This window comes from Doryrhamphus excisus, linkage group LG6, assembly GCF_037039965.1.
Source record: "Doryrhamphus excisus strain RoL-2023G ecotype Guam linkage group LG6, RoL_Dexc_Guam_v1.1, whole genome shotgun sequence".
In the NCBI taxonomy this organism is placed as follows: domain Eukaryota; kingdom Metazoa; phylum Chordata; class Actinopteri; order Syngnathiformes; family Syngnathidae; genus Doryrhamphus; species Doryrhamphus excisus.
This window is the reverse complement of record NC_136362.1, coordinates 11506916-11519324: the sequence shown is the minus strand read 5'-3', so window position 1 is coordinate 11519324 and position 12409 is coordinate 11506916. Positions and strand designations below refer to the sequence as shown.

General features: G+C 42.4%; 1 protein-coding gene across 2 annotated transcripts in view; it reads left to right on the top strand.

The window, feature by feature from the left end:
• Positions 1-305: 305 nt before the first annotated feature.
• Positions 306-12409, top strand: part of tnk2b (tyrosine kinase, non-receptor, 2b) — a 52819-nt gene continuing 40715 nt past the window's right edge. For both annotated transcript variants that reach the window (XM_078791418.1, XM_078791416.1), the window contains exons 1-2: positions 306-571; positions 8370-8543. The gene's annotated coding sequence lies outside the window, so the exon portion shown is untranslated. The remainder of the gene's footprint in view (positions 572-8369; positions 8544-12409) is intronic.

Sequence of the window (12409 nt, the reverse complement as noted above, 5' to 3'; positions counted from 1 at the left end):
AAAGTATATAGAAAACGTCAACAAGACGGCGAAATTAATCGATGTAATATACAATTTAATATAGTTTGTACATATATTTTGCAATATATTTAATGTGTTTAATAGTACGGGGGTATTGTATACGTATACAGCTAAGCTTGTTATACATTTGTAGTTGTAGCTCTAAAATGTTCCTTTTAATGCACAGTAGAAATAGATCATAGCTATAACCTGTGTGTTTTTACTCTTAACGTTTGTAATACAAATTACCATGCGCCATAGATGTAAAGGAATTTCTTGCGGAGTGATGCCTCACCTCACGTTTAAACGATCTTTGTCCGGTACAAAGACGCCACAGAACGGACGCTAGAGGCTTCAGTGCTGCGTGTGTGTTATTTGGGACGGGACTTGAGTGCTACCGGCGAACAATTGGACATATTGAACTCACAGTACATGCGGGCTTTGTTTGACCACGCAAAGCGTCAAATACGTCACTCCTCGTCAGCTCCCGTCTAACGTGCTGGGCTGTCACTCAAACACCAGGGCACCGGAAAAGGAGGTGACAACAAGTGACAGGAGCACAGATTGACAGGTACGTGCACGCGCCTCAAACACTTATCTGCTATAAAGTATGCTAGCATCAATTTAGCAATTTATCGTGGTTGACAAATTGTAGCGTTCTCGTTTAAAACTCACTTTTTAAGTTAGTCGAAGAGACTTATAAGGCGGGAATTGGAGCCAGCAGGTGAGCTGTCGGTTGGTGTTGTGAAACATTGCAGTCATTTCTCGAACCACAACTATATCACGGTTTAATGAATAAATAATGCTGTTTAGTGGTTGAATACGGTCTATTATCAGCTACAAAATATGCATATTTAAGCAAATTTGACAAAATGAAGCATTTTCAAGCATAAAAACGGCTATACAAATATAAGACATGTATTACACTAAGTGCCAGTATTCATTCATTCATTTTCTACGGCTTTTCCTCACGAGGGTCGCTGGAGCCTATCCCAGCTGTCTTTGAACGAGAGGCGGGGTACACCCTGGACTGGCCGCCAGCCAATCACACGGCACATATAGAGAAACAACCATTCACACTCACATTCATACCTCGCTAATTAACCTAGCATGTTTTTGGAATGTGGGAGGAAACCGGAGTGCACGGGGAGAACATGCAAACTCCACACAGAGATGGCAGAGGGTGGAATTGAACCCTGGTCTCCTAGCTGTGAGGTCTGCACGCTAACCACTCGTCCTTCCGTGCCGCCCTAGGTGCCAGTAATGTGACTGTAATGTTCAGTGAGACACACAAGCACCAGGCTTTTGTTGCGGGCTTGAATAATCTCCCCCAGCAGGTACAATAATCCCTGACTCTTGCAACAGTTGAGGCCAAGCTAAAATTCATCTTTGAACCGCTGACATCACTTCCTGTCTACGTCAACGTAGCACATTTACAACCACTCATGTGACTATGAGTCTTATTTATGTCTTAGGTGGCTTATCTTTTGTTATGATGTTTACTATATTGGCAAATATGAATAAAGCTGAGACTATAGGGGTGTTAGCTCATGTCCAGATGTCTCTAACAGGCTTAGATTTACAAAGGCCTTATGAATTAGCGTAAGAAACATGACAACCAAAACACGTATGATTAGAACTACAAATTAGCTTTTTTCTGTTGCTTTTTGTTGTTGTATTTTAATGTGAAGGGGCTCATAGCAACATGAGCAACATGCTTTCACTCTCCAAAAGAGTCTTTACTAGATTTGTCGAAGTCAATTTTGGAAAAAAGGAGTATCTGGGGGGGTATGATGACTTGATAAATATACTGACAAGTTGGCATCACAGCTCTCTCCTGCTACATGTTCTTCTTCTCTGTCAGACAGGGTGCATTATAATGTGTAAAACATATGCAGGTTAGTTTTAGGGAAGTGTTTCTTGTTCTCACCAGATGTAATTTATCTTGACTTTTTCTATTTACTTGTACTTCCTGACATCGACACACACACACCTGGTATCAGGTTCGAGGCCTGAAGGCACCACAGCAAAACTTTCTACTTCCTGCCCCCCACATTTCAACATTTTATCACACATGCACACTTACACACACACAAGCATAAGGGGTTGATTGTTGTCAGCGTTTATCGCCGTCATATGCATATCACCAGGCTGACGTAATTTCCTTTGTTATCTGCGAAAAAGAAATAATCATGTTTTTTTTTATCCTCATTATCTTGCATTATGAAATCCATTTGCACATAAACTGCATTTTTAGTGCTACAGTTAAACAGTAAAGGTTGCCAAGGTTGTGTTTGACAATAAAATGCAGTTGACCCATTGTCTCCTGACAGGGCAAATTCCACTTTGCTGTCATTCGTCGTGTTTCGCAGGGAAGAACAGTTTGGGGGGGAAAAAAGACAGAGAAACATAAATTTCAGAGCCATTTTTAATTATCACCATTATTATTAGAAGGGATGTCCACATTTTTTGGCTTCCGATCCCGTTTGATACTGAGCGTTTATTAATACACAGGATGAGCAACAATATTGGTAAGGCTTTTTTGAGTCAGGTCGCTCGTCCAATAAAATAAAATAATAATAATAATACATTTTATTTGTATAGCGCTTTTCAAAATACTCACTTTACAGAAAAATGGAATTGAATAAAAGCAAGCAAACAGAGTAAAAGATACGTTAAAATATAACATTCATTTGTTTATACACAGTTAAAGCATGAGTAAAATATCCAATAAAAGCAAATGGCATTACAAATTACATTTCAATTACAAGAATCACAATGTCGTGCTTTCGGTCATGACCCGAAGCTCATGACCATAGGTTCGTTCGTTCATTCGTTTTTCTACTGCTTATCCTCACAAGGGTCACGGGGGTGCTGGAGCCTATCCCAGCTGTCTTCAGGCGAGAGGCGGGTTACACCCAGGACTGGTTGCCAGCCAATCAAACAACCATTCACACTCACATTCATACCTATGAACAATTTGGAGTCTGGCTCTATGATTTTCGCATTACTGACTGGTGGCCAGCCAATCACAGGGCACATATAGACAAACAACCATTCACACTCACATTCATACCGATGGACAATTTGGAGTTGCCAATTAACCTAGCATGTTTTTGGAATGTGGGAGGAAACCGGAGTACCCGGAGAAAACCCACGCATGCACGGGTAAAACATGCAAACTCCACACAGAGATGGCCGAGAGTGGAATTGAATGCGGGTCTCCTAGCTGTGAGGCCTGCACGCTAACCATTCGGTCGCCGTTCAGCCATGACCATAGGTGAAAGTGGAAACAGATCGACTGGTAAATCGAGAGCTTTGTCTTCCGGCTCAGTTTTCTTTTCAGCGACCGCATTACTGCAGATTCTTCGCCGATCCGGATGTCGGCGTCACGCTGCAACCTTCCGTCACTCGGGAACAAGACTCCGAGATACTTAAACCTCATTATCAATCTGGTTCTTGGGACATGTAACTCAGGAAACAAGGCTCTGAGATACTTAAAACTCATTCCCAATCTGGTTCTTGGGACATGGGACGATTATTGTCCAGCAAAATATGCTCTAAAATATGCTAACTGAAATTGCTAATAATGCTTAAAGGAAGTGTAAGCCTACACAATCAATTATCTGTGGCAGACGGAAGCTTACGGCAGGTCAAAATCCAGGAACGCAGAATGCAGGAATGCAGAATGGTAAGACTACAGCGCATCGTCAAATAGAAAATAGGAATGGACATTAGACCTTGTCGCTCTTCTTTTTTACGAATACTAAGAATTCCTAACAGACAAGGGTGTCTTTACTGGACCTAATCCTGTGACCTCCAAATGTCGTCTGACAACATCATCATCTAACTAAATCAGTGAGGAAATTGACGAAGATGACCGACTTTGCGCCAGTAATTGTGTTAGCTCCATTTATGGCTGACTTACAACAGATTCTATGAAATAGAATGTCTTGGAGTCAGGACGCAACATAGTTTGGGGGTTGGGTATCTCATAAAAAAAAAATATCACCTCTGAGGGCGTTCCTTGCTCTTAGTGCTGACAAGCTAATAATCTCACAATCAAATGCTATCATTGGCTACATTGTAAATATAGTTTAGCAGGACAGTCATCATAGACTCATCAGGAATGATAAATTCAGGTCAAAGCTTGAGACTTGAAGAATCAATTACTGTTGTTTTGTGGTTGACAAAGGACTTCCACCTCATTTTTTGGGACCTTCCAACGTGTCCCCCGGATTTAAATCCAATTGAGAACATTTGGGGATGGATGGCAAGGGGAACTTTATGAAACTGGACATCAGTTCCTTGACAGTGGATGCCCTCCGTGAAGCCACCTGGACCAATATTCCCACAATCTTCCTGAAAACTCTGGCATCAAACATACCCAAACCAATTTTTGAGGTGATGCAAAGCGGTCGAGTGGTTAGCACGCAGACCTCACAGCTAGGAGACCAGGGTTCAATTCCACCCTCGGCCATCTCTGTGTGGAGTTTGCATGTTCTCCTTGTGCATGTGTGGGTTTTCTCCGGGTACTCCGGTTTCCTCCCACATTCCAAAAACATGCTAGGTTAATTGGCGACTCCAAATTGTCCATAGGTATGAATGTGAGTGTGAATGGTTGTTTGTCTTATATGTGCCCTGTGATTGGCTGGCGACCAGTCCAGGGTGTACCCCGCCTCTTGCCTGAAGACAGCTGGGATAGGCTCCAGCACCCCTGCGACCCTCGTGAGGATAAGCGGTAGAAAATGAATGAATGAAATGAATAATAAGAATGGTGTAGCTACTTATGACTAGCCACGTTTACATGGACCCAAATATTCCAATTCCATTCGGATTATTTGCTCAAACGGGAAAGAATGTAACCTTTGTATACACCTCATTCCGAAAGAAAAGTGCCAATCCGAATTAATATATAATCGGATACACAGGGGTGGAATATTCCTTTCCCCAATCCGATTGAGGTATCTTGTACCCGCTCAAACGGAAAGTTGTTAGGGTGCGGTCTTCTTCGTCGTGTTTTTTCTTCTTCTGTTATTTATTGGTGGTTGGCAAGCAGATAAGACGTAACGCGCAGCTGGAGACGTTCTTCAGTTTTAAAAAAGGAGGCTAGGAATCGGCACTGGACTGCTGCGGAAAGTTTGTTTTCAAGACTGGACAAAGGAAAAACTGGCAATACGGAGTTATTCCAACAAGTGAAACAAAAACTCGGGGAAGTCGGTATCACGTGATGTTGATGTTTACGTTTTACTGCGCATGCCCCATTGACTATTCTGGTTGATTATAGCGACGCATGTAGACACGCGATTGGAATATTCCTTTCCATGTATACCATTGCTTTCGGAAAGGTCATTCAGAAAGATTCCATTCAGAAAGAGAAAAACTCCTCATGTAAACGTGGCTACTTGAAAATGTGAATGTGTAACACAGCAACAGAAACTGAACGACTCCCTGTGCTATCTCGTCTTTCAGAAAAGAGGATAATGTTCACCTCTCCCACAGTGTCTCATCTTCACCTATGACCATCAGAGAATGATCGGTTTTCTGCAATATCGAATGAACCTGCTCCTTCATGCTATGATAATGGTCCACGTGACACAGTATTTCCACGCTATTGAGTGTTTGACACTCTCTGCTGGGAGGTGCCGTGTTTATTTCAGTACTGGCAAGCAGCAAGAAAGGTTTTTTTTTGTTGTCAGAGGAGAGAATTGGTAATGAAAGGACAGGGGAGGAAGCCATTCTCTTCATAACGAGTTCATTCAGATGGACTGAGAGCTACTTCAAAAGGCAAATGTTGCGTCACAGTATCACTGTTTCCTTTTGTTGCCAAGAACCCGGGTTCTTTCAGTTCCAAGTCACAAACTTTTAGTTCGGTTTTGAAGGAAAAATGTGTGATATTTTGTATTTGGAGCTTTTGTATTCCCTAAAATATACTAAAAAATAGAGTCATCCCTTGTTTGTAGTAGTTAAATTACGCCAAACCCAACCACCATATTGGATTCAAAGTTAGTAAGTGGAATCCTAGAAAACCTGTTTGAGTTTACATTGTTAGAGCCCTACAGTCATGAAATAACACCCCTATAGTCAGTTGTACACTCGTATTACCCAATATAGTAGACATAATAAGAGCATATATACAACATCATCTCTGTGTGGAGTTTGCATGTTCTCCCCGTGCATGCGTGGGTTTTCTCCGGGTACTCCGGTTTCCTCCCACATTCCAAAAACATGCTAGGTTAATTGGAGACTCCAAATTGTCCATAGGTATGAATGTGAGTGTGAATGGTTGTTTGTCTATATGTGCCCTGTGATTGGCTGGCGACCAGTCCAGGGTGACAGCTGGGATAGGCTCCAGCAACCCTTGTGAGGCTAAGCGATAGAAAATGAATGAATGAATGAGTTAGTAAGTGGAATGTTTTCATAGTTAGAGCCTAGAAAACCTGTTTGAGTTTACATTATTAGAGCCCTACAGGCGTGAAATAACCCCTATAGTCAGTTGTACACTCGTATTACCCAATATAGTAGACATAATAAGAACATATATATAACATACGGTATGTGTCAATTTGCTGAGGTCTCGCATCGTTTTTTTTGTGCTACTTATGTATTTTCCTCCAAAATGTCTTTGGAATTCTAAATTACTGACTTTGTTGTAACTTCCGAGGTCAGCGCAGTAACTCCTCTCCACATTTGTGGTTGGTGTGCATGCATTGTCTTTGATGTTTATTTCTGTTTATACGGACCTTGGTAGGGACGTAACCTATAAAATACCTACTTCCTGTCCAGCCCACTGGCATGGTTGCATAACGTATGTAAATGTGTCATGTGAGGTTGGGTTTGGGATGGGACAGATTGTTTTTTTTGACTCTTCTGGACTCACTGAAGAAAGAAATAAGGATGGAGCCATTTTTACTTGCCATATTGCTTATGTGTGTTTATTCACAGCAGGAACCGCATGCATGAAATTGATATGTTTTGTGCATGACTTATTTTAATACCTAAGACATATTGATATAACCAAAACATCTTTTTGAGCAATGATGCAACATTGCATTAATGCGTTAATATTTCAAAGCTCTTTTAAGCCATAAAAATAGCCACAAGCAAAAACAAAACATATTTGCGTCAACCCTTTTTTAGTTGGGAACTGATATTTTCCTGAAACTTACCTATGTTCTATAGCTGATTCCTAAAGAACGGAAAATGGTAGAAACAAACTTTTTTTTCCTGATGATAGACAGGAGTCTAATCTTTGTTTTGGTACATTCCATGAAGTAAATAACACTATAGCTCATGTAGCTTAGGGCTAATAGAAAACACATTTCCGGCCAGCTACTTTTATTTAGTGCTGTGTGACTTGTGTTCTTGTTTCTGTCCATTCACCATCACTGTGCTATTTTTTTTTTTTCCAGACTTGGAACAATGTCAATTCAATTTACATCCAACACTGGAAATTGCTCCCACTACAGTGTTATTGATTTTGCAGTCCACAGTGCATCATAACGCCAAAGAATATGAAACGCTGCTTTATGGATTTACTGCCAATCATTGATGTCAGATTTAGTTTTTTACGGCAGAGCGGGTCATGTTAGGGTAACTTGTGCATTTCATAGGACTGACTGGTTTGGTTTCACTTTGGTCATTTGGACAAAATGACTAATGCCGCTTGTCAACACTGACGACATGTGTTTACAGTATGAGTGGGCGGCTGGTGGCTGACGGCCCCCCCAGGAAATGGGGGGGGGGGGAGAAAAACATGTGACTTATTTTGAAGGCTGTGATTTTGTGTGCTGTGTAATGTTTTGGAAAAAGTGCAAAATATTGACAGGAAAAAAAGTTCATTCATTCATTTTCTACCGCTTATTCCTCACAAGGGTCGCAGGGGGTGCTGGAGCCTATCCCAGCTGTCTTTGGGCGAGAAGCGGGGTACACCCTGGACTGGTCGCTAGCCAATCACAGGGCACATATAGACAAACAACCATTCACACTCATATTCATACCTAGCCTAGCATGTTTTTGGAATGTGGGAGGAAACCGGAGTACCCGGAGAAAACCCATGCATGCACGGGGAGAACATGCAAACTCCACACAGAATTGAACCCTGGTCTCCTAGCTGTGAGGTCTGCGCGCTAACAAATAGACCGCCGTGCCACCCGGAAAAAAAGTTGTAACCTAATAATAATTAGTTATAATTGTGGGAATAAAGTTGTTCCGTGATATGATTAAAGTCCATATATTATGGCAATAATGTAATCATCACCCAAAGAATGTTTATATGAATATCGTTTATATGAACAATTCTATGAGAATAGAGAAAATAAATTACTTTCTAACAGAGAGTAATGTCAGCCATGTTTGATTTTTCTCAGGAGACACACCTGGATTAGTTTCGACCAATGAATGGCGATGAAATCAAGGCGCCATGGGCTTGGAGCTGGACAAATGGACTGGGGGCCTTGTCTAAGGTTGTCTGACCTTCTATCGTCCACCTGAGAACAGCGTCTGTGTTGGAAAACGACATTTCTCAGGCTTAAACATCTCAGGTAGGAATTCTTTGTGCACCATTAAAACACACGTAGCAGTTAATGCATGGCGAATGTCCTAGTCACCTGATTATCCGAGTCCGAAGATGCTGGCGTCTGCAAGATTTTTAAACTTTGTTGGCATGTGCACCCGTGTATGTTTCTTTAAATGGCAGAACACGACTGCCAGCCTTGATGTCTACTTATCAGGGCCAGACCATCAGTGTTTATGTTAGTAGCATGACGGCCACTGATGTCAAAGATGCTAATCTTAAACCTGTTTAAGTCAGACAAGACTCCTCTGGAAATATTCTTTTGTTACTAGTTCACCAATCATTGACAAAAAAGCTCTTTTCTACAATTGACGACCAACTAATTCGTCATTTTGTTGCTTTTTTGGGCTGCATGGCGGACATCCAGGGGACCCGAGTTCAATTCCACCCTCGGCCATCTCTGTGTGGAGTTTGAATGTTCTCCCCGTGCATGTTTTTCTCCGGGTACTCCGGTTTCCTCCCACATTGCAAAAACATGCTAGGTTAATTGGCGACTCCAAGCTATTTCAGTTAGCATAATTTATAGCATATGTTTCTGGACGATAATCGTCCCATGTCCTAAGAACCAGATTGGGAATGAGGTTTAAGTATCTCGGAGTCTTGTTCCCGAGTGACGGAAGGTTGCAGCGTGAGGTCGACAGACGGATCGGCGCAGCATCTACAGTAGTGCGGTCGCTGTACCGGACCGTCGTGGTGAAAAGAGAACTGAGCCGGAAGACAAAGCTCCCGATTTACTCTCGATCTATGTTCCCACTCTCACCTATGGTCATGGCTGCACGGGGGGGTTAGCGTGCAGGCCTCACAGCTAGGAGACCGGAGTTCAATTCCACGTGTTCCCCGTGCATGCGTGGGTTTTCTCCGGGTACTCCGGTTTCCTCCCACATTCCAAAAACATGCTAGGTTAATTGGCGACTCCAAATTGTCCATAGGTATGAATGTGAGTGTGAATGGTTGTTTGTCTATATGTGCCCTGTGATTGGCTGGCCACCAGTCCAGAAAATGAATGAATGTTGCTCTTTTATGGGTACCATGCTTTATGTATAGGCCATGGTTTTATCTTTCTTTTGGTAGGTTCCATGTTCATTTAGCCATAGAACACAACAATCGGTGTAAAATAATTTAAATTCACAGATAGTGAAGGGGTTATCTTTTGAAAAATGCATGGGATTATTTCATTTTCATAAAATAAATGGTCATTATTTGACTACTTCCATAAATTTGGTGAAGAATATGCTTTAAAGGTCACACAAAAACTTAGGAGGTCGAGCCTCATCATGTCATGCAATAAAGAGTAGACGGAAACCACGCACTGAGAGGATGGAGGGTCGGGAATAAAGGATGTGGGGATAGAAACCTCCTAGAATAGCATCAGAGACCAGTGAGTGAGCTTTTTGTGGAGAGTGTCTCCAAATGCTTGGAGGGCCTCGGGGGCTTAGACTGACAGGGTAGACAGAGGAGGAAAGGGAGCCTCCGGGAGTCTAAGTGTGTGTGTACATGTATTTGTGTATGTGTGTATTACTGGTTGGGGTCGAGGGGTGTGTGTGTGTGGGGGGTGAGAGGCAGGTCAGTGTTATTTTAACCCTGACCGTAGATCCGGCTGTCACACCATACCACCCACTGCTGCACTCCTCATATCTGGTTGTGTACTAAATATGTGTGCTTTTTTTTTTTTAAACTTACCCCATTTTTCCATTGTGTACTCACTCAGTACACACTCAAGGCCGCGGTGCACAATGTGTTGTGTTGTCTTTCTTATCTTCTACTATGCTCAATCACTCACTTCTGGGTGGCTAAGCCCGGAAGAGCTGATTGCATATTGACTGACCACACACACACACACACACACACACACGTAGAGGTGATGCAATTCTGCAGTGGCCAAAAGTGACACCGTATCACTGCTCAAACACACACACACACACACCTGCATTTATTGTACTTGTTGGAACCAGGAAGGAACCTTGCATATTTTAGATAACATTGCTATTCAATTATATTATTATTATTATTATTCATTCATTTTCTACCGCTTTTTCCTCACAAGGGTCGCGGGGGTGCTGGAGCCTATCCCAGCTGTCTTTGGGCGAGAGGCAGGGGTACACCCTGGACTGGTGGCCAGCCAATCACAGGGCACATATAGACAAACAACCATTCACACTCACATTCATACCTATGGACAATTTGGAGTCACCAATTAACCTAGCATGTTTTTGGAATGTGGGAGGAAACCGGAGTACCCGGAGAAAACCCACGCATGCACGGGGAGAACATGCAAACTCCACACACAGAGATGGCCGAGGGTGGAATTGAACCCTGGTCTCCGAGCTGTGAGGTCTGCGTGCGAACCACTCGACTGCCGTGCAGCCCATTATTTATTATTTATTATTTATTATTTATTATTTATTATTTATTATTTATTATTTATTATTTATTATTTATTATTTATTATTTATTATTTATTATTTATTATTTATTATTTATTATTTATTATTTATTATTTATTATTTATTATTTATTATTTATTATTTATTACGAGTATTTGCAGGCCATTTCCCATGCTGTAAAGATCCACATTTCAAATATAAAGTCCAGTGCCACTTTCCTAATACAGAGTTGCCTCACTCTGCCCCCTTGTGGCCATATAGGGAACATATCCAATGTGCATACTCTTATGTTTTGTGGCGTGGACCTATGCAAATGACACAGAGATGTTAAATTGAAATACAGCGTGATGTTATGAAATAATGCACAAGAAAAGATATGATTTGAAAACAATAATAGCGATATTATTAACACAATATAAACCCCCAAGAATGACATGTATGAGCAGGCATCCAGATTAGCTCCTGATGACTTGCAAAGCTCATCACCTGCGACCTTGGCGTAAACGCACGTATAGCTGAGCCACCGGGGCCCCCCTGTCATACTTGTGTCCCCCCCCCCCCTCCTAATCCTGCACTTCGCTGCCCTGCACCGCTCACCAGGCTTTTGCTCTCTTAAATCCCACCTGTTTAGCCTGAAGGGACGCCGGAAAGCCAACACCTCCCAAGCCCGTGCGTGCCTTTGACGTTTCCTAGAAAGACAGCATGAGAGCTGTGAATTATGTTGCATGTATCACACACACACACACACACACACATACATACACTGAGCCGAAGTGGAAATCTTTCTGGGAAAGTGGCAATAAAAGAGGATAATATTTCTCCCTACAACTTGTATTGTGTTCTGAACTGTAAATGGAAGTCGTTAGAATGTTTGAACCGGACTAACCCTGATTGATTTAAAGCGAGCCGTCGTTCAACAATGCATTTTCCATTAGCTCCACACCTACGGACTCAAAAGCTGTGCACGGTAGCAGCTGCCATGACAGTAACGGACAGTAACGGAACACGATGACTCGTGGCCATTTTCCATATGGCATCTTTACGGTTCAGTACATTCCTTGGTACAGTACAGAAATAAAATGAAAAAAATGCTTAGCTTTTGTGTTAAATGATTTTATGAAAATATACTGCCAGATGGACGGGTGGTTGGCGCACAGGCCACACAGCTAGGAGACCCGAGTTTGATTCCACCCTCGGCCATCTCTGTGTGGAGTTTGCATGTTCTCCCCGTGCATGCGTGGGTTTTCTCCGGGTACTCCGGTTTCCTCCCACATTCCAAAAACATGCTAGGTTAATTGGTGACTCCAAATTGTCCATAGGTATGAATGTGAGTGTGAATGGTTGTTTGTCTATATGTGCCCTGTGATTGGCTGGCCACCAGTCCGGGGTGTGCCCCGCCTCTCGCCCAAAGACAGCTGGGATAGGCTCCAGCACCCGCGATCCTCGTGAG